The 27,746-nt window shown below is 45.1% G+C and overlaps 1 pseudogene; it reads left to right on the top strand.

The window, feature by feature from the left end:
• The first annotated feature begins 11,471 nt into the window (after positions 1-11,471).
• Positions 11,472-27,746, top strand: part of LOC125944328 (techylectin-5A-like) — a 41,632-nt pseudogene continuing 25,357 nt past the window's right edge.

Genomic DNA, 27,746 nt, shown 5'->3' with positions numbered 1-27,746 from the left:
TGCTTCCGTTCACTCACATTACCCCTTGATACCTTATTTGCCCATGTCCTAAATATAGGACGGATGGGTTTACCACGTTGTAACTTTTGACTTCCTGATATTTCAACAAGACAACTGAATCCGGTTAATTTATCACCTCCTGTGAGCTGGCAGAAAAAGTATTGCAATAAGTCGAAGACAAATAAAGTGTCATAACTTACTTTTTCTTACGCTCCATGGCGTCTTTCACACAGAGTACGCGTTCGCCCGAATGAAGTAGTCCGCACGTGGCAGTAGGAAGGGCATGCAATGGGCATGCTTGCACACATGGAGCCAGAGGCTTGCTTGATTCACTCTAGACGGTACTAGTGTTCAGTTAAAGAAATAGCGATTTTAAAGCACATAGCAGGAGCGTCTTACATGTAGGACACAGGGCATGTATGGGTTAATACAGTGCGTGCACTTTAATGCAGTCTGCATGGCGTTTCTTTTTTTATAGTGACATAACTAAGGGTAGTACGACCACGAATGCGGCTCGTCTTCTGCACGGAGAATCGCTTCCATTTAAGATAGCAGAAAGTGGTTATTGCTGTGGTGCTGATCATGCAAATGTGGCGCAAGACGCAATGGGGAAATCGCTCTTATTCTAGGTTCATTTTGCGTCGAAGTCATCGACTTGCAAGGCTAGGAATGGAGCCGTTGTAAGCTTTGACACGCCGGAAAAATCAGGCCTGGTTATACATTTCCAAACAGCTGGTTCGTTTTTTTAGGGGCGAAGCTCCTTAGGGTGTGGGTCGGTTCCTCCTCTGTAGTATGTAGTAGTAGTAGTAGTAATCGTCGTCGTCGTAAGTAGCCACGTCTACTTTTATGAAAAAACAATTCCGAAAGTTGTGTCCGTAGCGCGGAATCAAACCAGGGACCCCTCGCTTCCGAACGCGCAGCGCTAACCACTACGCCAGGAAGCGCACATGGACACACGCACCACAATGACAATGAATACCCAACATTAACGAAAGACTGCGCGTTTCTAACGCGTTTGTGCTAGCGCGTAACGGCCCGTGTAAGAAGCTGGTGTAAGACGCTGTGGCCTCTCCGCCTTACCCCCGTATTCATAAACGCTCCTCGACTTGAACTTGACTTGCCATCGCCTTGGGCAGTGCGTTCGAAACGCGTTGAAGGCGGTGGCAAGTCAAGTTCAAGTCGAGGAGCGTTTATGAATAGGGGGGTTATACTCTCTCAGCAGTCATGTGATGGCGTCGGCAAAGGCGGTGCACGTTCCGGCATGTGTAAACGGCTGCGCAAGACTCTGTGGCCTCTCCCCCTTACTAGAGAGTACTGCACGTTTCTAACGCGTTTGTGCTAGCGTCCCCTTAAGCGGGAGATGGTGCAATTATAATGAAGGGCGCTGTTATAAAATAGGAATGACGTCACATATGGCGCGTGTCATTGCTGGAAGTCAATCGTTCGATTTAGTGCGGCGAGACTGGGCGAATTACACGGAAGATTCACGGTTTACCTATGATTCCCTCCGGTGCTTCGCCCACTCATCATCATTCACCCCGTGGATATGCGGTGTTTTTTTTTAACGAGAGTCTCTGCGGCAACAAGATGATCTTAGCGTTCCGGCCGCGCCGGTCGCATTCCGATGGAAATGCAAAAACGCTTGTGTGATTGTTTCGCTGCGCGTTCAATAACTCCATGTGGCCACAATTAATACGTAGCTCTCCATTTCTGCGTCCCTCATAATTCACAGCAGTTTCCGGATGCTAAGTTCCACAATATAAATTCTTTAACCACGCCTCCATTTCTTTCTACCCTTCATTCCTTTGACCTCGGCGGTACTGCAGGTATGGCCACGGTAGCTAGTCGCGAGGTCACGTGAATAAGCCTGGCAGTTGAAGACGTGTAAACAAGCTAGCATGTGCAAAGCAGTGCAGCTTTCCATATTTGCAGTGCAGTTAAGGTAATCTCAGGGGCGGAAATACCGACTTGCCTTTCTGCTTCAAAATAAACACTGAATCAGTAACTACAACGTAGCGGTATAATAAGTTCAATTCGAGAGCATTATTCATGATACTCACAAAAGCTACTTATGTCGGTCTTTCGGACAGGGCATCCCCTTTGAGGCCAGCGGAGGTGAATGGAAATATTTGTTGGTTCAACAAATTGAGACGGGCCGGCAAAATCCCGCCCGCTTATTCGACGCCTCAGAATATTGGAGCCGTGTTTCCGTTATACCGTCGAGGCAGCGCAATAGCGCAACCTTGAAGCAAGCGCACCTAAATGTAGTTGCAGGTGTGCATGCTAGAAGCGGATCAGTTTTAACTGAACCTTGTGAACGAGGTTGAAATTTTCTCAGACATAGTCGAGTTCTGGGTTCAACAGCGACTGCAGCGAGCAGTCCGCAGCAAAGCGAATAAAGACTAGACATTGAAGAACAACATTGGCCTGGCGAAGCAATTTTTTTTTCGCACAGTTGCCATGCTCCGTAGTTTTACCCCCTTTAGCCTTCCCGCCTCACATGAATGCTGGTGAAAGCAGCATTCGCATACAGCTACTAATTTAAATACATATTTGCTATCGACCATCTAAGCATCGGTAACAGTTACACAAACTATAAGTATACCACGCACGATTGGCGATGGTGAACGATCGATATAAAACGGCACCCTCGAAAGCCCAAATGTATCTACAAATAGCTATGCGAGTTCTCCGAGCCAGCGTAGGGATGTGGTGTAGCGGTTAGCGTGTTTGGGTCTCACGCGGTCTACCTGGGTTCGATTCAAAGTGTTTCCATGTTTGTGTAACGTGCGTTTCCATGCTTGTGTGTGTTCTCAATTTCTTGTCAATGTTATGTGTATGAAGAGCACACAAAGCCACTTTGGGCGGCACGTGTCTAAAAATAAATAATTTTTTCATAAATAAATACCCATTGCGGCGCAAAACTTTGAGCCGCCTACTAAGCCTGACAGATTTCATATAAAATACCACATAAAAATTTGGGGTTATGCGTGCCGTCTTCTAAGCGGCCCTACTCTGGGCCGTTTAAAGGCGGGCCGCATATGCAAGATCTCCATGAAAAAGGCGGCATACGCAGCAGGCCACTTGAGGGAGCTATTTATAAGCGTCGAAAATTTTGTATACTTTCCGCGTTATAAGCGTTGTTTTAAGCCGGTATTCACGAAGAGTATATCTACTCAACACTCCGCCGATCGCCGAGACGCTGTAATCAAAGCTGGGTCGGTATTGGACATTGCGTATTCCAAGGTTTGACTTCGTTCACCGATCCATACACTAGTGCAGCATGTGTGATTTCATTGACGACTAAGGAAGCGTGAACTGGACACACACACATCCCCGCGATTGCACAAGAAAACGCACGCACACACGAACCCCCCCCCCTCCACACACACACACACACACACACACACACACGCACACGCACACGCACGCACACACACACACACACACACACACACACACACACACACAAGCGCCTGTGTGCGTGTGAATGCGCCTTCTTAGGACTTTGTACTTCGTGCTTCTGGAATCCTCCTTTCGGAGTAGGAACGTGCCCAAAAAGCCTCTCTGGTCATTTAAACCGTTCCATGTGGCTAGCTGCGCGATCTCTTCTTTAATACAGTAAAATTCTCATACTCCTGACAGCGCTGTCACATTACAGTCGATCACGTGCCGCCATGGCCTTTTTCTGCGGGTGGAACGTCGGTGTCTCGTGGAATAGATGTAACTTGGTATGGAGGGTCCCACAGACCCACGGGAAAATAAGCGAAAAGCACTCAAAATCTTTAGAGGCCAACAGGCTATTTAAAAAAGGACAAAAGACTTTTCGCTCGGTGGTGGATGATTTAGCTCACATATTATACGGCGATGTTAAAGCGTTCAGCATGCGTCCCTATCGTTCATACAAATCTGTGCCACGCATCTCTGCTCACAATACTTCTTCCATCACGCGCTAAAACTCGCAATAACCTGCGACTCATCTCTCCATCCAGGTTGCCTACGATGAGACAATGTTATCTTGACGGTGTATTTAGGCATATGTTGTAAAACGTTACATAGGCAGACATACGCCCAACGCGCATGTGTAAAATATACTTCGAAATTAAATTATAATTGCACGCACGCGCATGTAATTTAAACGGTTCACTGCAAAGCTTCGCTTAGCGCCGATTATCAGAACTTTGCTTCTTTTTTTGTCACGATGTGTTGACTGAGAAGCAGAAATATTACCAGGAGGAATGAATCAATATTCGCACTCATTTATTGGGAGAACATTTACCCACTATCCAAAGCCGTCCTAAATTCACCGCAATAGTTACAAGGGGAATCTGCACTCGTAATATGGCATCGCACTTCTCCAATGGGATCGGCCTTCCCACACGTGCCAGCTCACATTCCGCAGAAATTGCTGTTGCTCACAAATATTCCGGATTGCAACAACACCATTGTATTCGTCCACGCAGACAGATAAGTCACGTCTGCCGAGCTATCGACTTGGCAGCGACGTCTTCGTCAAGTTCCGTGTCGAGCCAGCCGTTTGCGTGCTAGCGCTGTAAATTGATAACGATGACCGCTTGCAAGAGAGCACATGCAAATAGTGAAACAATGCACTAGAGGGGGGGGGACCACGTTAGTGGACAGCCCTCTGAGGGCACGCCGCCCCTGAGCGTCGGCGGTGCTGTGGTTTTCACTGGAGCCTTTGTTTTCTTCGAGGCTCGAGCCCGAATATGGATGAAGAGAGTAGGATAAAGGAGACAAGTGTTGAGGGAACAGCATGGGGTGGCGCAAGCTTTCACGCACTTGTATAAGTGGCGCGAGATGTCATGACGCCAGCAGCGTCCTATGAGAAGCGATGCACATGCGTGGCCTCAAACTTGCTGTCGTATTTATGTCATCGCATTGAAAACATTTGTGCTGGGCTGCTTATGATAGGCAAAAGTATCACGGGAAACAGGGAAATAAAGTTCCAACACTCGCTCATCTCGCACTTTCGTAACGAAGTGACGTCGACCGTGAAATGTATCGTCTCTTTCTGTTTGCTCCTTCTGTCGCTCGAAATTGCACACTCGCGCTCCACGCTGGGCTGGTGTGTGCAGTGATAGCTTGAAGGCCAGAAGGCTCAAAGCTAGCATTGGTTACTAAATCTCTGCAAAATGCCTACTATTTTATCGAAGGCATGAGTGATAGGCTTGGAATTATAAAAAGAGGAGGGGGGAGACAGAGTGACACTTTCAGCTGTCGCACCGCGTGCTGTGAAGCCGAGTAAAACCACAGCGCCACACTTCATCCAGGGCGAGATTTTTGTCTGAACGAGGAACGAATATGATGTCATGCGACACACCGGAATGCATTCCAATCTATGGCTAAATCGTCGCACCACGTATTATTTGTACAATTATCTTTCATCACAATGGCAGTCAGAATTTCTTCATCTTGCTTACACATCTAGAAAAAAAAAGGCCTGGCAATAGTTAGATCTATAGGCCGACCTTCCGTAAAGTTAAGGTTGTAAAGCTTCCGTAAGGATAAGCTGAGGCTATTTCACCGCAGAAAAAGACGTAAGTTTACTTGACTCCAAGCTAAGCAGCACTGAAACTTTGGGACTATGTATTTATAGCATCCTATACCAGCTCATGTCCTGTATTCTTTGTCGTACTTCTTTTGTATAGGCGTGGCCCAAGAATTAATATACCATGTGTCCCAGGTAGTGATAGCCAAGCTGCTAAATATCATAAAAAAGACGGTGCAAGATACGCATATTAGCGCACAGTTTCTGTCTTATCCTCTTCACTTCTCGTAGCGTAAGAAGCCAAAAATAATTTCTTGGCTTTCTTATATAAGGCTAATAAATGTCGGGCCCTGCGTTTCCCTTTTTGCTCTCCACTTGTGTATTGCTTCTTCCTCCCGTCCCCTAAAAAACACAAAAAACATACACATTGCAAAAGCAACTTTCATCTCTAATTTTAACGGGTGGGGGCAAAAGTGTGTTGAAAAACTATAGAACAAAATAGATTTTGCCGGTCTTTTCCAAATCAATTTAGAAGACCTCCCATATGAGATTATGTAAGTATTTTTCTAAGCAAGCATTACTGCATAATTTTCAGCATCAGAGAGTGATAATTTATTAGAAAGCAGAGAGTTCTCTGGCCTGCTACTCTGCACAAGAGAAAAAGGGAAGGGGTTTCGTTAGCACTGCTTGACGCAAACCGCGCTGCTAAAGCAAAACGAAATATCGTTTCAAAAGTTCGCAGAAACTAAGTTCACATTGGCATTATGCCTAGATTTATCGAAACCTTTTTATTCCTTACCGCATGAAAAATGCTTCATAAATTTCAGTCATACTGTCTACATGGCATTTCGTTTGACCTCCTAGCTTCTTAGATGGGGCATCGTAAGTCTTCTTACGATCGGAGCATCTTCTTCAGATATTAAATCCATAAAGATGGGAGCACCTCAGGGCAGCATACTGCGACCCCTTTGATTTTATGTTTACGTTAATCGTGTACACTCGTTTACGTGTAATCGACATGTAACATCAATCTGCTATGCCGATGATACAACATTATTAACCAACGGTAAAACCCCTGGCAATATAGAAAGGATATCTGATGAAACATTTTCGCTGTTATTAGATGAGCAACATGCAATTTCTTACTAATTATTACCACAGAAAAGCCAAAAGCGATACTCTATAGGTCAAAAAAAGGGCTGGAAACTTCCCCGATGATTACACTCCGTCATAATGTGATAAAATAGTAGAATGCATGTAAGTTCTCGACGTATACTTTTTAAGTACTTTACCTTGGAATGACTATATCCGCGAAGCTAAAAAAAAGACATTGCGCATAACTGCGGTTATGCTAAACAAATGTAGACATATCATGCCTGAACCTATAAAACTACAACTATATAACACATTATCCATTTCTCAGTGACGCTACCAAGCAAGGGTCCCAACAACAAAAACAAATCTAAACCGACTCTTCCTCTATCAGAATAAGTTTATCAGAAAAAATGCAAACATTCCGTATGACTTTCACACGCCGCAACTATTTAAACATTTTAAGGTTATAGATGTAAGGGCTTATTATAATTATCGTTTACTCCATTCATATTGCTCGTTCACAAAATAGAACAATTCCTTTAGAGCGAGATTTCAGAACTAAGAAAATGTATAGCCGGATACACTAAGTGTCGCCCCAATAGTTTGCACATACGAACTTTTCAAAATATCTACGCGAAACAATCCATCATTAATTTTTACCCGTCCGGCTTTGCTCTCTAATCTTGCCAACAAATTTGTAGATGTGTCAAGTAGTCCAAAAAATGCGAAATCAGTTTCTGTGAATTACGTTGGAATTATTGTCAGCTAAGCTGTGTAAACCAGCCGTAATTTGTGGTGCGTGGCAAGAAACTACCAAGAAAGAAAAGAAACTTTCACGCTGAGGAGGGATTCGAACCCGCTTACCCCTCCAAGGCGAGCATCGTAGCCACTACATCCACGCCTGCATCCACTCCTATACAACCATATCATTGCATTCGAGCGTCGTCGTCTTCGTGCTCAGCTGGCGTGTTCGTACGCTCGTGCTCTGCGAGGTCAAGAGGTTTTGCGTGCTATGAGATCGAGAAAGAGACGCATTAACGGAGGGGGTCTCGCGCCTCTTCCTCTTCACAACCACAATCTCTGGAACGCGATGTCGGCATTGGAGCGCGGTGTCGGTGTTGCAAGCTGCTCTATGCAACGCGCAGTGACGGCCGTAAGTCCGAGACGCGCGAAAAGATATCATGATCATCATAAGTAATAAAATAAAAAGTTCGCGCGCACTTTCGGAAAATGCTTGGGCTACGATCACCCAGCTTCGATCTTTCAAGCGTTGCGCGGCCGAGTGCAAAGTTAAGCGTTTTTTAATGTGGAAAGTTGGGCGAGTTGGTGATTAATCATCATACCGTATTGGTGGAGCAGCGCACTGACAAGGACAAAGTGGAGAGGCACAAGAATACACGAGTGTCGAGACACAGAAGACACGAGAGACAGAAGCAGCGAGTGTCGTGTATTCTTGTGTCTCTCCAGTTTGTCCTTGTCACTGCGCTGCTCCACCAATACGGTATGATGATTAAGCGTTTTTTACTATACAAACTTTTCATAAGAAGGCTATGACATAGCAAACGTGGTCTTTTAGTAGATGAGTACCTCGGCGAAATGAATATACTTTGCCATCAGTATCCTGAGACTGAGAATAATATTTAACAAGAAATTCGCAAATAAATTTTTATTGAACTTTGTGGGTCACCTTTAAATGGCAGTCCCATTTTCACACCCCCATTAATTAAAATTTTCAATACTGCACCTCAATTTAGAAATTCAGCATCCAATGTCAATGCTCAATCCGAGCAGCTTCGAAACAAAGCATAGCGGGAGCGCAGAAAAGTCGGTGCCGCAATCATATAAGATGGAAATTCTCCGTAACGGAAAGCTCGACGACATTGGAAAGCTAACTTCACGGCCAGTGGTCGCAAGTAGTGAGTTGCCACGTTTTTCTTGGCAAGGATGTGCCCCGACGTGCGGTATCAGTATTTGACGCTACATGCCACAATTCATACTTCGTCACAATTTTCCCCACTGAGAGCCGCGACCATCGGCTCCTCTCGCACGCTTGTATTCGCACAAACGTCACAGAATACGACGCGCGGCGGCGGTGATATCGCCCTTGGACTTTATGCGGAACACAATGGTGAAGGCGAAGAAGACTGCATAAATGCGCTTGGAGTGTACGTATAATTGCTATCGCAATAAAACATGTTTGGTCCAAACATGGACATCAGCACTCGTTGACATAATTTTACAGTTTACGATTTGAGCAAAGTTTATACTGCACGTGGCAGCGCGGCGAAAGGCATGCCTAGGTAGCGCGAATTTCCTTTCATATTTTATTTCGTCATTTATGGTATTTTTCTTCGAATAAACTTGAAGAACTAGCCAAGAAAGAAGTCTTTTAAGCTCTATTGGTTTGATTGCAGAACTCTACAACCATGCTGACGCATACGAATATAATTTCGTCGTACTCATTGCCTCAGGATGCCTTTAATCCTACCTTCAAAAATAAACTGTTGAACCATAGTATAAATTGTTTATCCTTCGCAAACACGGCAGTGTGAACCGATTCTTGTCCTTGCCTTGAGCTAAGATTCGTTAGCCTCTAATGCTCCGCGCTGGCTTGCAGCTTTTATTGGCGCCTTCTTGCCCCGAAATCCCATGCGGCCGCCTTCACTCTGTGTGCACGCTTCACTGTGTGTGTACAGTCGTCTGTACAGTGTGTCCCAGATAACGTTAAGCAAGCTCTTGAAGTAACAAAAAAAGATTGAGAAAATAAAGTACATAATGTATTCAGTCGTTATAGGTGTGACGACCGCAGAGCACATGATTAAAACAGTATCTTGCACCATGTTTTTGAAAACATTTATTCGTTGAGAAGCTTGGCTAACGTTAGCTGGGATACCTTATAATTACAGTCGTTCACTGTATATCGATAACTCGTCATACGTAGGCTACAAACTATAAGAACTTGATACTTAACAATTAGATTTCCTGCGGGACATTTAGTTCCATTTAACACTTTTATGAACATAAACTTTGTATACTGCTTGAACAGATGCTTGCTTATTTATTTCGTGCACAAGGCACTATTCCCAGTCGTGTGCTGATGTTCAATGGAGAATGCTATCTGGCAGCAAGGCACGAAGGATCTTGGTTCTATCGCCCAGGTTTGAACGGAAGTGAAAATTTTGAAAGCCCCCAAGGAGTCTTTGCAAGTCTTTTTGCGTTGAAGGCATCGGGTATTTCGTTATGCCTTTAACTAGGTTCGCGAGGTTCTCGTAGTTTGCTTCTATTACAGCAGCGCTTATTTTGTCACCTATGAATTCGACTTTTGGCGCTTCTAGCGTGCATTTTTCCCAGTTCAGCGTTAAGCCAAGGGCGCCACAGTGTTGGAAATGATATACAACCTTGCCGTGTGCTCTTTCCACGTGGTTCTCTAGATGATGATGTCATCCACATAAACCAGTACGCCAATGTAAACATTCAATTATATATGTCATTGCTCTCTGAAACACTTCCGGCGTCCCAAATGGTAAACCTCAAAAACCGAAGTGCCTGTAACGGCTACTGAGCATGCCGAATCGCCAAGTTTCTGTGCCTAGCGGAATACTATAAAACCCGCTCTTTGCATAAAGTTTAACGAAATACTTCGCACCGGCCAGCTGGCTCTAAATGCTCCCTGTTTATTGGTTAATTGAAGTTCCCGGGGCCCATGCAAATTCGCATTCTTTCGTTATATTACAGCGAAGCGGTTAGCCTCTAGTTGGTCGGGATTTTTTCGTTGTCGCCGCTCATCCCAAAACTGTACCGCCACCTAGCGGCCGCAGTCACTCAGACAGACCTCATAGGGCAGTTGGATAAGGGCTTTGTCTCAGTTTACGCGTAACATAGTCTTTTTCTCGTAAATTATAATTACAATTCCAAGCTTTCACGTTTGCATATTGTGTCTGCGTCGTACTTCACGAATTTATCGATGCAATTTACGTTGCCAAATTCACTTAGTTCAATAAAGCGGAGGCGGAGGGTCTAGAAGAATGAGGATGTAAGCTGCAGTTCCACCCACGTGCGTGCGTCGCTTGTGGTTATGGTGCTTGTCTAATGTGGCTTAACATTATTCGGGGTGGTGGTACTTGTCTAACGTCGGCAACCGTTTTGCAGTACATCCACTTCCACGTGTTCGAATGCAGGCGGATGTTGTTTTTTAGTGATTGAAAAGACAGCATAGACCCAGTGTCACATACCTATTAACTCAAGTTGATCCGAAGGTTGGTTTCGGACCTGGTTTCCTCAGAATACTCAATCTTCACCGCGTTACACTTGAAAACCTTAAAACATTACCTGTCACAGTTATCTCTAACTGTAGATGTAAATTTGTTATATTCAATATGAGATTATGAAATAGATACTAAATTTTCAGCGACAAGCTGACCTACCTGCCTCCGCTCACCGCTTAACTAATTGTAAGCAAGTGCGCACCAACGTACGAATAACCAAAACACCGGACGCAAATGTAGACTTGCAAGTAGTATTTCATAGGGAAGGGCGCAAATAAGCTTACACACGAGATCTCCAGCTTACAATGTACCAACTAGTGCGGTCACACACCCTGCTTCGACCCACTGATTTCCAGTAAGGCAGAGATAATAATTCATATTTTCGGTCTTTCGGCACTTTAGATAAGGAAGACTATGGAGCGTCAGCGAATTCCTTGGAAGGAAATCTGCGCGCCGAATCATCACCTTCCACATATCTCGCAATACGCTATTCTATTGTAAACGAATTATTAATTTCCTCCACGCTAAATATTTCAAGCATTCTTTATCTCAAATGTTAATCAGGGCAGTCACGTGATTTTTACTGAACCGGACACTGTGTTACCGAGGAAAATACATCAGTCACTGCACAATAAAAGCCCAAGGATTCGCATTGCAGAGCTTGTAACAGTTTGCCAGCCTTCAGTACCTGGGCAACGCTTTGGCTCATCTGTTTCTTCAGTCATTGCAGTAAGTATGTCGCACGATTTCATTTGGGTGTAGCTTTCATTATTCGCATGCTTTTCGCTCTTATAAGAATTTTGTGAGACCTCTGTTGAACATTTCATATTGAAATTGTTATACACACGCCAAAAACTTTTTCTACCAAGTCGGCCACATAAGTACAGCACTTGCCTTCATTTTTTTGCATCGTAAGCCACAACCATGGACCATGCTACTCTCTGCAACCACAACCACGGACCATGCTACAGAGTATTCTCTGTCACTTTTTCTGTGACTCAAGTCTATTTTGAAGGGAACTGAAGTGAGCAGGTTCCTTTCTCAACGATATCACTCTTACGAAACCAAGTGCTAGGCTGAGCGTGCGCTACTTTCCACTTTCCATTTACCCGCGTAAGGTAGACAACCAGACACTTCTCTAGGTTATATCGCTACCCTCTCTTGTTGATTTCTCTTATTACACATCTTGCAACCTTGTGATATTCTTGAACCGCCATGTGCAACACAATTTTGTTATCTATATGATATGTCGCACCTATTGGCTTGAGGCGACATTCAGAGCATACTTAATTACCTATGGTCTAATTCACAAAGCTTTTCGATATCAAGTGTCCTTTCCCATTGGCCAGCCGCCTCCTCTAATAATATGTCCGTCATCATGACATCCTGGCATTTTCTTTTACCAACAGTTATGATGTGGGTATTGGTATTGTGAATATAGTTCCCAGTTTTTGAATGGGGCGCCAATTCTATCCGCACAACGCTGGCGCTGCCTGGCCCAGCGTTGAGCGGGAAATATTAGTGATATAGCTCTTCTTTCAAACTGAAAATGTATCAGCGACTTCTCGTTTCGCCTTTTAGCCGAAATAACCGCCAAGAAAAGGGTCTCTCCGCACGAAGCTTTATGCTTTATTTTCACCAGCGTGGGTTTCTACACTCATTCCAGTCATTAGGAATTCAGGCGCGGATCCAGGGGGGATGTCCGGATGTCCTGACCCCCCCCCCCCCCTCAGATTTCTGCATCACCCCCTCGCTGACAGGGGGATGGCCCTGTCGCAAAAAAATATGGCCACCAGCATTTTTCAAAAGTATTTTTCGCGAGTACCAGTGATATCAGCCATGTAGAAGTAAAGCTAGCTCGCTCACAAAAAGTTGTATTCCGTCGGGGTGTGGTGTCGCGAAGTTGCCGTAGTTATTTTTTCTCATGAACACCTTGGACCTCCTGGCGCCGGCGGTGCCTTACTCATCCCGTCGGTGGCGTCGAATGAACGAGGGGACGTCCCTTTTGCCAAGCAGGCCGATGTCCGCGCGAGCGCCTTCGCGCCTGATCAACTTAGTAGCCCTTTGGGGTGTGATCGGTTGCCTCATTGGCTGTCATCGGTTCCGCGACCAATCTGCTTAATGAAAGAGATCATTTGCTGAAGTGTTCATATACAGGGTTTGTCCGAAAAGCAATGTCAGTGATTATATTGTGAAGCGACTATAAGTCGCAGTGCGCTAAGGCCAGTTTGGATTCGTGGAGGGGGAATTGTTAGCTTACGCACGCGCTGTCGCTCAGTCGTCTGCGACCATCTGGAGAGTAAGGACAAGGCTTTTCGTCAACTCATTTTCATTTACGGTGCAAGTCGTAATGCAGTGCTCGTTGGAACAAAGGATTGCCATCGAGTTTTGTGTGAAACTCGGCAAGTCTGCAGTAGAAACTTTTCCTCTGATAAAAACAGCTTTTGGTGATAACGGAGGTCTCCCCTCTTTGTCCCGACTGCGGCGGAGTTAGTGATTTCAAACACATGCTCTGGGAGTGCCCCTCTTTACAGCACCACACGGACCACGTATTGATGGCGGACGCATTTTATTCATTGGTCAAGAGCCACGAATGGATTAATCAACTCCGGGCTGTCCAGAAGGCCCACGATGCGGCGGTGAGGCTTGGCCTTCCCGTCCCAACGTGGGAGCGGCCCGCAGTCTTGCCCCCATAAAAACGGGGTGAAGATTCTTCAGGACCTAAATAAATGTTACCACCACCACCACATCAGGTTTACCGGGGGCACAAGGTATTTTTAGAAGGTTGTGAAGAGGTCAGCGATGAAGCCCGCGCTGTAGTGCCGTCAACGACCATCACCGACAAAAATGTGACGCGCGCGAGAAATCTTTTGTACTCAGACCCTCGTTTGAGCGTCCGTTTAGTGGCACAGAGAGTAAACATTGCAAAAAGTACCGTTCACGAGATTTTGACGAATAGTTTTCAGATGCGAAAAGTGTGCGCGAAAACCTTGCGCAAAATGTTAATGGACGACCTACAATCGAGCCGAGTTGAAACGTGCCAGGAGGTTTAGGACTTGTGCGAAAGTGACCCCCACGTTTTGGACAATGTCATCACAGGTGACCAGACTTGGGTGTTTGAATACGACCCCGAAACAAAAAGGCAAAGTGGCAAGGGGCACAGCTCGGCGTCCCCTCGCCCCAAGAAGGCCAGAATTAGCAAGTCAAAGGTCAAGACCATGCTGATTGTGTTCTTTGACATCAGCAGCCTTGTCCACCATGAGTTTGTACCCCATGGCACAACCGTGAACGCGAAATTATACGTGAAAGTGCTCAAGCGACTCAAACGAAGGATTCATCGCACCCGGCCTGATATCGGGGGCGATTTGAAACTTCACCATGACAACGCACCATGCAGCCTGCACCGCCTTTCTCGTGACCCACTTCCTGGCCGATTGAAGGATGCCTACGGTTCCCCAGCCGCCCTACAGTGCTGACGTGACTCTCTCACGCTTCTTCTTTTTTCTGCACTTGAAAATTGCCATGAAAGGACATCATTTCGCGACAGTTGGCAAAGTCGAAGAGGCTTGCACCAAGACTCTAAAGGACATTCCTAAGGAGGCCACCATGACGCCTTCGATGGTTGGAAATCTCGCTAGAAGCAATGTAACGACGCAGGAAGAGCCTATTTTGAAACATTTTATTGTGTTGTACCGATCTCATCAATAATTTCTTTTTGATCAACTCACTGACATTACTTTTCGGACAAACCCTGTATAAATAATAACTAACAGCTAAACTAAGAACTACGCATGGGCAACTTTTTTTCTAGCGTTAGCTACACTGGCCTAGCCAAGCCCGTGTCGCGCGGCACATCAAGAGCCGTGCTGCGCATGCGCAAGGATCAGTGATGTCACACGGCTTGCGCACCGGAGCCACCGGAGCCGGCACTTCTCGCGCACTCCGCCGCCGCCGCGCGCGACTCACCGCCGCCGGTCTGCGCATTCCAGAGAAGTGACGTCGTAGCCGTGGTAGACGCACTGGCGCCCGCGCGCGCTCGCTGTGTAGTCGCCGTCTGACACTGCGCTGGAGCCGCTGCGCTTCTGACTGGCGTTTGCCAGTGTGGTATAGCCATGGAGAAGGAGAGCGCAAATGCTGCTCAACAGCGCAGAAGAACGGAGAAGCTTGACTCATCGGATCCCGAAGTAGTTGCCTGGCAATTAGTGGTTGAGCGTAGGAGACAACCAGGAAAGCTAAGAATAATCAGCTGAACCTTTGCTAACGCTACGTATATCCTGGCATAGCTGAGCTAAGCCACTGCAACTTTTTTAACTGTAGCACTCATTGTGATCACCGTTACACGTTGACAATATCCAGTACGAGCACATTACCGTTCGTACGCTACAAGTTTTTCATTGTAACTTCGCAGTTTTGTTGCCGTACATTAAGCATAATAGGGTCAAAGCCGCTGGATCCGTTTATCTGAGTGGGCGTTCTCGCGGAGCGGGGCGAAGTCTCGAGCAGCGGCTGCGAAGTGGGGGAGCGTGACGTCAGCGGCCAACGCCAGAGCGCGGGCCAAGGATGGCGTCGCGTGGTTAGAGATACGAGAGCAGATGCGCGCATTGTGTAACAGGATGGCGTCGCGTGGGAAACAAAACATGAAGACGCTGGCTCGCGCTCTCGGCTACTACACCACATCGTTCTTCTTGTAGGTGGCGTTGTGAGTATTCTTACGCGGTGATTCGCATATCGTAAACAACCAGCGTAGTGGTTGCCGCATTGGAGCTCCAGCAAACGAAGGTGTCTCAGCCAAACACACAGAATCTCCTTAAGGAAAACAAGGTGTCCCAACAGAACTCCAAAGACGGACCCATGCTTGCGCATTTATAACGAACCTGCAACAGATCATCCCAAATTTTATTTTAGAAACAATACAGGCTAGATATACCGGGTGTTCAAAATTAAGCATTATGATTTTCTTAAAATTAGGCACTGGGAGGCACGTGAAGACCACCTGCGCAAATAAGTTATGTGGCCATGGGGACACAAAGTGAGACGATAATTATCGCTGTCAGCAGCCGAATTGACTAAAATTGAATAATTAACTTTGTATTGACAGCAGTAAGAAACACGACTGCCTCTAAGTTTTCAATACAAACATACCCACTTACTGCAGTCGACAAAAAATAATTGTTGAAATTGAGTTAATTAGGCTGCTCACAGCGATTATCATCATCTCACTTTGTGCCCTCCTGGCTACATAACTTATTTGCAAAGGTGGTCTTCGCGTGCCTCCCAGTGCCTAATTTTAAGAAAAGCATAAAGCTTAGTTTTGAACACCCTGTATTATCAGGCACAGCCGCCAAGCACATGACTGTATTGGGTAACGTCGTTTTCCTATAAGCTCGGAGAATCCGATATCTGGCTTCGCTACAGGTCTTCTTCCTCTTTCTGGGGTTTTACGTGCCCAAACCAGTTCTGATTATGAGGCACGCCGTAGTGGAAGGCTCCGGATTAATTTTGACCACGTGGGGTTCTTTAACGTGCACTACGACGCAAGCACATGGGCGTCTTTGCATTCCGCCTTCATCGAAATGCGGCCGCCGCGGCCGGGATTCGATCCCGCGATCTCGTGCTCAGCAGCGCAACGCCTGAGCTGACTGAACCACCACGGTAGGCTACACGTGTTGCTCTAGAGGTATAAAACGCAGGTTGATCGTGAGCAGAAACGGTGAATTTCGGTGAATAACAAAGGCTACCATCATCATCATCATCATCACTGACAGAAGCTGACCCCCCCCCCCCCCCCCTCAGAAAAAACCTGGATCCGCCCCTGGGAATTAAGCTAATTCCTCGTAAATCCACAACATAGTGATCGTTTCATGAAAAAAAAAGGATAGCCACCGTCAGCCTGAATGTAATATGCAAGACCCACTAAGGTTATCAAAACCAGGGCAAACTTCTCTTCACCCGTGGAGTCTCGTTCGTGACTAATGGTTTTCCATAGAGAACTTCCCTCATAAAAGAGGAAATTTTAGACCACCCGAATGTAGGACGAAGCTACAAAGGAAACTCATACCGGCTTATCACAAAGCAAGCTTTGCAATTGAGGAAAAATTCCTACAGATCCGGGATTCGAACCCGAAACCAGCGCCTTTCAATGGCGGTCGCTCTACCATATGAGCTAACCCTGAGGCAAGCATGTCGCCGCACGACGGGAAAATAATCGCCATCTCAAAGTACACAGACGCTAAATATTGTGATAAACCACCAGAAACGATAGCTTCACGCTCGTTTGAGGTGGTTTCTTCTACTTTTTATCGTACTGTCAATGCTTTCTTATTGATTTTAATCGCCGTGATCGTTACCGATATTCCCCGCAGACATTGAAGAAGGCGTGTTTGCCTTAAGCTATAGAATATGGTAGCTAACTCATAGTATGTACTTATAGAAGTCTAAATTACCTAATCTTAATGGTGTAGAATGGAGATGTATATAAAGTTCACACCCTAAAATACACGGGTTTGTCTAAGTAAACAGTGCTCACTGAAAGAACACGCAATATAAGCATCAGCGAAAGTGTAAAGAGTAAACTGGCTGCTTTATATTTCACAGCACCTCAGTGTGTGATGTTTAAGATCAGTAGTACGAGCATCAAGCTTTGTTGAGCAGATAATTTCGAGACTTAACAGCGTGAATCTTACAGCGTTCTCTCCATTGCCAGAGTACGCTGCTTATGTGGTAAAGTCGGACGACTGACGTTACCTTGGATTAGTATGACAATGCAAGCGGGCGTTTTCTGGCAGGCAATGTGATTACCATGTGCCTTGATTTTTAAAAATGAAACAACAGCTGAAAGTTATAAAGCAACTGCAGCACTGAACATACTTAACAGGGTGATTTATTTGACGTGACCGACCTGCCTAAAATAGGGACGCGAGTGGTGCCCGACAAATGCGTGAGGCTGCATTCTACCCAAGAGCATTGTAATGCTATGTCACACTCACTCACCCAGTTTAACGCAAAACTTCACCGAATAACGCTGCTCTAACAAATGATTCATTGTGCAGATGACAAGGCACGTTGAAAGGGGTTCACCTTAAACTTAATCTACACTTCGAGAAGGATTGGAGACGACTGGCGACTGGTGCACTCGTAGCTAAGGCCCCCACCACCCAACCAGCGCAGAAACATCCCCTTCCTTCTCCACGTTGTGGCGGGAAAAGATCAGTCCTACTACTTTCCGAACAAACCCTCTAGTAGAGGAGCCAATTCACTGCGCGTCTCTCAGCGCACTGTGGTGCGGTGTCACAACCATTTCATTTTGTAAGTAGAGAGGCCTGTATATCGTACATACCATATCTTCTGTTTCAATGGACCAGTGTCAAAAACTAAAAAAAAGCTTCGCTTATATGGACAGGCAGAGGTAATGTGTTCAGCTTATATTTTTTGCGTCCTCGTTTGTCACATGGTTAGAGCTAATACCTTAGATTAACTTACTATCACATTCCCAAGTAATGTTCAAATGCGTTATTCGACATCCGAACGGTTCTTATGACGGAATGAAGTGGGAGTATCATGAATTTGTTTAATCAGTCTGGATGGTCGATGCAATCGTGAACAAATAAATGAAGTTGATAAGTGGAAACAGGTCTCTTCGGGACTTTTATTTTCAGTGATAGCTAGATCTATTTGACTGCTGATATAGGCTTCGTCATCAGGTCTCATCACTATCAAGTAAGCGCAACAATCTTGCAAAAATTCGAAGAAATTCATTTTCACCATTTTTGGACATGTAATATGGCAGTGCTCCTATGGCACTGCCGAGTTATGTTACCCTGCAGGGCTATATGATAGACATGCAGGATCATGCATTGGAAATACTGGAAGAGAACTGTACTCTCTTAGCAAATGCCGGTTTAAAACAACGCATATAGGGCGGAAAGTAGATCAAAATTTCGACGCTTATAAGTGGCTCACTGTAAGTGGCTTACTGCGTGCGCAGTCTATTTTATGCAGCTCTTGTTTATGCGGCCTGCATTTAAACGGCCCATACTAGGGCCGCTTGGTGGTCGTGACGCATAACCCCAAATATTTATGCGGTATTTCAGATGAAATCTGTGCGGCTTACTAAGCGGCTCAAATCTTATGCGGCTCAAAGTTATGCAGCCCATTGGGTATTTTTTTACAAAAAATTTGTTTGATTAAGGACAGGTGCTGTCCACAGTGGTTTTGCGCGCTGTTTTATAGGCATTGTATAGAACCGCATGATAGAAAATTCATAACACACAATACAAGCATGGTAACGCACATCACACAAACATGGGAACACTGAGAATCGAACCCGGGTTCACCGCGTGAGAACCAAACACGCTAACCACTTCTACACATCACTACGCCGTCGCAGAGGACTCGCACAGCTATGTGTAGACACATTTGTGTTTGTGAGGCTGTCGTTTTATGTCGATCGTTCACCGCCGGCGATCGTGCGTGATATACAAATAGTTTGTGTAGCTGTTACCGATGCTTAGGTGGTTGGTGACAGCAGATGTATTTAAATGAGTATCAGTATACGAATAGCGCTTTCAACAGCTGTCATGTGGGGCGGAAAGGCTAAATGGGGTAGGATTACAGAGCATGGGAGCTGCGCAAAAAGAAAAACTTCTTCGCCCGGCAAATGTAGTTCTTAATATTTTCTGTTTATTCGCTATGATGCGGCTGCAGTCACTGTTTAACCGGGAACTCGGCTTTGTCTGAGAAACTTTCAACCTCGTCCAGAAGGTTCAGTTAAAACTGATCCGCGCTGTTGCACTGCATCGACGGTATAACGACAGTACGGCTCCGATATTCTGAGACGTCGAATAAGCGGGCAGGATATTACCGGCCCGTCTTAGTTTGTTGATTCGACAAATATTTCTATTCACCTCCGCTGGCCTCAACAGGGATGCCCTGTCCGAAATACTGACATATATAGCTTGTGTGAGTATCAAGAAGAATGCTCTCGAACCGATCCTATTATGCTGTTCCGTTGTAGTTAATGATTCAGTGTTTATTTTGAAGCAGCAAGGCGCGTCGGTTCTCCGCCCGTGAGCCTACCGTAACAGCATTGCAAATATCGGAAGCTTCACTGCTTTTCCCACGCTAGCTTGTTTTCACCTCTTCACCTGCCAGGCGCATGCACGCGATGTTGCAATGAGCTACCGTGGCCGATGTTGCAACGAGCTACCTGCAGTGCCGTCTAGCTTAAAGGAACGAAGGGAGGTAAAAAATCGAGGCGTCATTAAAGAATTTAAATTATGGGGCTTAGCGTCCCGAAACTGCTGTGGATTACGAGGGTCGCAATATTAGAGAGCTACGGATTCATCGTGGCCACTTGGAGTTATTTAACGCGCACCGAAAGAACGACACAAGCGTTTTTGCATTTCCGTCGGAATGCGACAGGTGCGGCCGAAATGCTAAGGTCACCTTGTTACTGCGGCGACTGTCATTGAAAGTGAACGAATCAGCTGTTTGGAATTTCGCATAACAAGGCGGGATTTTTCCGGCGTGTCGAAGCTTGCAACAGCTCCATTCCTACCCTTGCAAGTCGATGGCTTCGACGCAAAATGAACGTGGAATAACCGCAATTTGCCCATTGCATCTGGCGCTACATTTGTGTGATCAGCACCACCGCAATGAGCACTCTCTGCTATCTGGAATGCAAGTGAATCTCCGTGCGCAAGACGAGCCGCATTCATGTACAAACTACTTTTAGTTAGCTCAAAAAATGAAAAAGAAAGCACCCTGCAAACTGCAATAAAGTGCACGCGCTGTATTAAGTGGGCACGCACTATTGTGCTGTGTCCGGCAAAGGAAGTTGTGCCATGAAGTGGTTGCAAGCAGGTGAGATGGACTGCCCACTAGCATACCCAATTATCTCGAAGGAGAGATTGAATTCGGATTTAGGTGTCGTGTACATTATTTGAGTGCCTCTGACTTCGTTGTATGAACTGTGCCCTATATGCACAGGTATTAAAAGCACACGTTTTTCTCCTACAACGTTAAGTATGCTTTTTGCAGAATGCCCACTTGATCTATGTACGCCATCTGAAAGCATGCTGTACATTATTGCAGACACGTACGTTCATGCAGACACAGACAAAGAACATAATTTTCAAGGGAGAATGATTTATTTACAATAGAACAAAGTTGAAAGTGCCCAGCATAGTTTCACTGTAGGTTTTCAACACAGAATGGAGACTTATATACCAAGCTCTGACAGTAACAAATAAAATCCACACTGCTACAGGAAATACAAAAGCAGATAGGCAGTGTTAGTGCCTGCAGCTTTTAAAATGTGAAACAAGCATAACCCATTAACTTGCATGTACTTCATGCAGTTGCGAATAACAAGAGTTGGGCCTCTCAGTTCACCATTTTCTCGTTCATTAAAGAAAATTTTGTTTATAACCAAAACTATGTAAAATAGCAGATAACTACAACATGAGGAACAGAACAAACATATGTACTAAACTTACTGAAATGTCACATTTTCTATAGATAAGTTCTCTAATGAGGTATTTTGAGAGCTAAGTGCTCGCAGCTTTAATGAAAAATAGCTATCCCTGACTAGCATGAAAAAAAAAGAATGAAAGCGCTGCACGAAATTGTACGAGGTGTTTTCAAAAAGAAACCAAACTTTTGAAATAGCACGCAAACAGGCAGAGAGCACGCTGCGGCTACTGAACGCATGCAGCAGTGGGTTTAGACAACAAACTGCCATTTGCCGCGTTTCGCTCTAACCATTGGTTGGTGAGCTACAGCCGCCGAAGTGTGCACGTGTACAAGCTGTTTGTTGGATTAGTGCCAAAGTAACAATGAAAGAGGCTGAAGAACAACGTGTGTGTGTGAAATTTTGCTACAAACTTGGCAAAACTTTCACAGAGACATTTCAATTGCTTAACCAAGCATACGGGGAAAACTGTATGAGTCGCACTCAGTGCTATGAGTGGTTTGAGCATTTTGAACAAGGCAGAATGTCGGTTGGTGACGATCCCAAGCCTGGACGACCTTCCACATCAACAGATGATGACCATGTCTAGAGAGTGCTGTGCTGTGATTCGTGGAAATCGTCGTATAACTGTTCGAGAACTACCTGACGAAGTGGGTATCAGCATAGGATCATGGCATCCTATTGTGAATGACAAACTTGAGATGCGTTGTGTCAGTGCAAAATTCGTGCTGCCTTTGTTGCCTGTCGATCAGAAACGCCTGTGTTAAAATAAGCCAGGAACTGCATGCCACTGGCAATGATAATGAAAACTTCTGTAACATCACAACAGGCAATGAGACGTGGGTTTATGGCTCTGATATTGAAACAAAAAGTGCAGTCGTCGCAGTGGGTGGGCGAACAGTCTTCTCGTCCAAGAAAGCATGCATGAGTCAGCAAACAAATCAAGGTAATGATGGTGTTTTATGACTGGAAAGACATAGTCCATCAGGAATTTGTACCACGTGGTCAGATGGTAAACAAGGCTGTCTACCAAGGAATTATAGTGCGTTTGCGGGATGCTGTGTGCAGTAGGAAGCCTGAATTGTGGGAAACCCAGACTTAATTGTTGCAACATGACAATAAGCTAGTTCACGCGTCGCTCCTTGTCTCCGGCTATCTAGCAAAACATCACACTCTCGTGCCCGTCCTCCGTACTTTCCAGACCTAGCCCAAGAAAGCCTTTTTCCTGTTTCCCGAACTTAAAATCACGTTGAAAGTACGTCGTTTCCAACCCATAAAAGAAATTTCAAGACAATGCGACACGAGACCTACGCGCCATCCCCGAAAAAGCTTTCCAGGAGGCTTTTCAAAAATAAATGAGATGATAGGAACAATGTATTCCCAGAAGAGGGGACTACTTTTAAGGCGACATGCATAAAATGTTGTACAATAAGCAATAAAGATGTTAAAGCAAAAGTTTGGTTTCTTTTCGAACACACCTTGTACGTATTTGAATTGAAGAACTCTTTTGGGAGCCAAGCAACATAAAAAAATCATTTGTCTTGCGGAGCACACTCTGTACACATGCCGCAGTGGTTGGGTGAATGCAGAGAGATCCAAGTGAAGTTTTAATGTATACATTGCTAACAAGAGAAAAAAAAAGCATTTTTAAATAAGTGTTTCATTTTGACATAATTGCTCAGTCATCACAAACACATTAGATATCATTCGTATATATTCAGAGTTATTTGTCCTGATGACTCCTGGGCCTCCAGGTAACCGTCGTACCTGGAAGGAAAAAAAAGAAATGCCACCCAATGTTAGACGATTCCAAGAACCGCTTCACCTTGGCCCTCTTATGGCTATGTTTGTTCAATAGTTTTTCTAGGTCAATATAGTAGCGATCTTCCAAGAAACAGATCTCAATGTTAACCATAAACTTCTTAGACTGCGAGATAACGATCCGAGGTCTTTTATTTGACGGCGCTCATTTTGGTGTGGCAAAAAAACCGCACTTGACTGCGCTTAACTGCACCTTGTTGGGGGAGAGAATAATTGTTCAGACTGTGTTCAACACCCTTGCATTGCCCTGCTACTTGACATGTGGGTTGTTGCTGTAGTGCACGGCATTGTATTGATGTGCACACATTCTCTTCATTTCTATTTTAAATCTCGGCTCTCCTGTTTCCTTTCATTCCCTTTACATCCCTTCCTCAGCACAGTCACTTGTATTTACGCTGGTGAACCTGCCTTTCTTTCTATCTTTCTAATTCCTGTCTCCAAGAGCGTGTGTCAGCATTATAAAACTAGGTGTCCATGATCTACTACAGAAAGCTGAACATTCCATATCACACACTTCAGATGTGAATAACTCATAAGAGATTGTGAAAGACATGCGAATGTGTCCGACCTTTGAATTTACAGCATTGTATTAGAAATTTGACTGGCATTATTAACACTAAAGTCCATCCCTAATTAATCTGAATATAATGAGTGCATACACAGTGTAAACAAAGTAATCAAGCCATGACAACAGGCACAAACACATAATGCTCTCGCAAGCAACTAAAGAGAGAAACATACATTCAGTAGCATTCTTCACGTCATGTACGAACACATTTCACATATACTTGGTCTCTTCGAAATCAACTCAATGTGCTTGGGCTTATTATTTATTTCACAGTCATATTTCCTCACACTTGCAGGCAATATTAATTGGTCCACATTGTCAGCTGGCACTCAGGGGCACTCGTATACGTCCCCTACACTTACTGGCATTCAGTTGTACTTGCATTTACACTGGCCTAAACTCAGTGACTTCCCACTGTTCTGAAATCAGCAGAAATTAGTGAGAGGCTATGGAAATTTGTGTCTATCTCTAGTGATATTACAGCTCGTGTAAGTGCTTCAATGTTCTCCGCATGCGAGCAATATTGTAAACACTTGTATCTTTCTGAGCCCCACACCACTTTTGAGCTTGCAAAATATGAGCTTTTCCTTTGTGTGCTTCATCATAAGCATATATTTACGCACTGCAATGAACAGCCATTTTCTGGCCTGATTTTCGCTTACCGGTGCGGTGGTCCACCCTAAAGTTCCAATGGAGAGCCCGGGGTTCTGCTTTCATGGGTGGCGTTCTTATTAGTGTTGACGTCCCACTTTATTCCTGTATAGAAAAAAATTCATTTAAGCGAGAATAAAAAGAAAATGCAGAAATTTGATAACTCGAGAAGCATAAACTCATAAGAAAGGTCTTATTAAGGCCTATTTTGGGGCTAGTGGGTACTTCATAGTCGCAAATACATACAACATAGCAATCACCACACAGAAGCAAAATGTCCACCTTGTAATGTTCTTTGTTTCTTTCATAGTTTTTTTAGCTATGCATGCAGCGCTTTTATCTCACAACATTATGGAACGACGCAAGTACTTAAAACCAGATTTTTCCGTCTGCTATAAAACTTCAAATTGCTACAATCGACGTGAATGTCGCGTTGTTGAAATTTCGCCAGTTGCATAGAACTGCGCCCCTTCTACAAGTAACGAGTGTACTGCTTATCTCCAATAGATAATGTGGCAAATCCTGCGGCTAGTGCAAACCGTCACTTCGGAGCTGCTGCGTCGTCGGAGTCATTTGTTTTATTATGGTCGCGTCACGCAAGCTTCGAGCTAAATTGGGCTTGGAATTTTAGTGAACTGGACGCATTAAACAGGAAAGCCAGAAATTCTCGCAAATAGACCCACTACACAGAGGAAAGTGCGTAACACACCAAAAAATTGTTTCAAAATATAACCGTCGTTTGACAAACGGTAACTACGAAATGCAATGAATTATTCCCGCAATGCCCACGAATGGAATTTAAAAAAAGCAGATTTCATAGTTAGAACGCTACACGCGATTACCAGTCGCCGCTATAAAACGCAAGCGCTAACGAAAATTCGCGCATGAAGTTTCTACAAATGGACACCTGACTACGCAAGAAAAAAAAATCGCCTGCAATCATACAATTGGGCGAAACCTAAACAGAGTTACGCCTGCAGTTATAACTACTTCACACACCAGAACTTCCAATGCGCGTGTTCGCATTAGTACTACACGTTCAGATATTTAAATCACCGACATTCGGTATCTGCGGGCTCATAATAATGCAATGGTAGAAATGAATCATTTAGTAAGCGTAGCGTACAGAACGCAAAAATCGACCTACCAAATAGGCACAGGTTCGCAGCTCTACAGCACGCACTCCTGGGCCCGGCGATCCAGTGCACATGGCGGCCCGCCGCTGCTGATCGCCAGTGTGGCCGTTGTACTCGCACGAGTTGTCGAAGTTGCTCTGCTTTTTTGCAATTTCCGGTAGCAACGGTGGATCTTGAACATCACTGTCATCACCGAGAGCGTTCACCGACGCGGCCAGATCACTTCACAACACGAACACATTCGCATAACGTCGCCGATACAAAGATATGACGATAATTACTGCCGAAAACAATCGACTCGTACACCGGCATCCGCCATGTTCTCGCTCCTTCCCGGTCCGGTCGGCGAAGCCTTTCCTCCTCCTCCGCCATCAAAGCAACGCGGAGGCGTCGACTTGCTTCTCTTGGTTCCCTCCTTTTGGCATACGCTTTACTTTCTCCCTCAAAGCATTACCCTCACTGCTCCTTACAGCTTTTGCTTTGTAACGCTATCTCTATGCTTCGGCGCGCTTTTTGCGCGCCAAATTTGCAAGGCTGCTTATAAGCGTTGCGTCCGCTCGCAGCCGCATATAGCGGCCTAGCCTGCCGGCGCAGCCATTGTCACGCATAAGATTGCTTGAAAGTCCGTTTATATGCAGTACTTTACGCTGGAACGAAAATAAACCGCATATGTGCCGGACATTATACGGTACTTGACTAAGAGTGCAGTTTCTTTTTTTAGGCAGTAAGTCTGCTCCAGCATAATTTCCTGCTGGCGAAAAATGCAGGTACGTGTGACAGGACACTATGGAAACTGCGATCGCCATTCTCTGCGTTGTCGCTTCTGTAACGAGCAGCGTGCTGTCGATGCCCGAGGCCCTGGTTTCGTACAACAGAGTTCAAGAGCGTATGCGGCAGCTAGCGGAGGACTTCAACGCTCTTGAAGGTAACCATCTTATCTCTCTTATATGCGTGTCACTAACACATCTGAAAAATGTTAAAGCAAAAGTTTTTTGACTACGCATTTGCCACGGTGCCTGTCGCCGTCGATATCAGTCTGTCCGTCAATTAGTTTAATGCCGAGTAAAACGCATCGATCCGGAAGACAATACGCTCAAAACTCAGCCGATTTTGAGACGCTATAATCAAAGTTTTGTTGGTCCTGGAGACGGTGTATTCAAAAGTTGGGCTTCGTTCACTGATTCATGCATCCGTATATCATGTGTCATTTCATGGGCGACTATGCAAGCGCGAACTGGACTGGCACAAAAAAGCACGTATGTGCATGTGAATGCGCCTTTGTATGCCTTTCAGCTTAGTGCTTCTTAAGTTGTCTTTTCGTAATACGAACGTGCCCACAATGCCTCTATGGTCATAGAAAATGTTTTATGTTGTTTGTAGACGAGCTGTTCCTTCATACAGTATAATCCTGATAATCCTGATAGCGCTATCACATTACAGTCGTCAAGTGCGGACATTGCGTCTGTTCCTCTTCCTTCAGGGTGAACGTCGGTGTCTCGTCGAGTAGACGCAACATGATATGGAGGGGGGGGGGGAGTGGCACAGCACGATAAGGGAGAAGCACTCACAGTTTTTACAGGCCAAAGGATATTTACAAAGGAAACTAGGGCAACTGCGTTCGCACTGCGTGGGGTGGTGTGTTTGACGACGCATTAATCAGCCGTCTTCAAGCGTTAAGCATGTGTCCCTATCTTTAATACAGCTCTGTGCTAAACATCTCATGCTTCCTTCGTCACGCACAAAACCTTTCAAAACCTGCGAGTCATGACTCCGTCCATGTCGCCTCCAATGAGACCATGTGATCTTGAGATTGTATTTAGGCTTAGGTTGTAAATATATTCCATAACCAGACTTACGTCACATGCATAGGTGTACAAAATACTTTTGAAATAAATTATTATTACACGCACCGTGTGTCTTTTGGCATAGCAATTAGTTTAAACAACTCAACGAAGCTTCAGTTATCGCAATTACCGTAACATGTCTTCCTTTTCGTCAAGGTGCTTTGATGGGTAAGTAGAAATATTGCCAGAATGAATGAATAAATATTCACATTTTTTATTTGGAGAATCTCAACCCAGAAACAAAAGCAGCCCTAAAATGTGCACCCTAGCGGCAAAGAGAATGGGCGCTCGTAAAATGTACTCGCACTTCTCCAATCGGATCGACATTGCGCATGTGTCACCGCATATTCTGCTGACAATGTTGTTGCTCCAAACAACGCCACTGT

This window comes from Dermacentor silvarum, chromosome 3, assembly GCF_013339745.2.
Source record: "Dermacentor silvarum isolate Dsil-2018 chromosome 3, BIME_Dsil_1.4, whole genome shotgun sequence".
NCBI lineage: Eukaryota > Metazoa > Arthropoda > Arachnida > Ixodida > Ixodidae > Dermacentor > Dermacentor silvarum.
The sequence above is the reverse complement of the archived record's forward strand: the minus strand, read 5'-3'. Positions and strand labels throughout refer to the sequence as shown.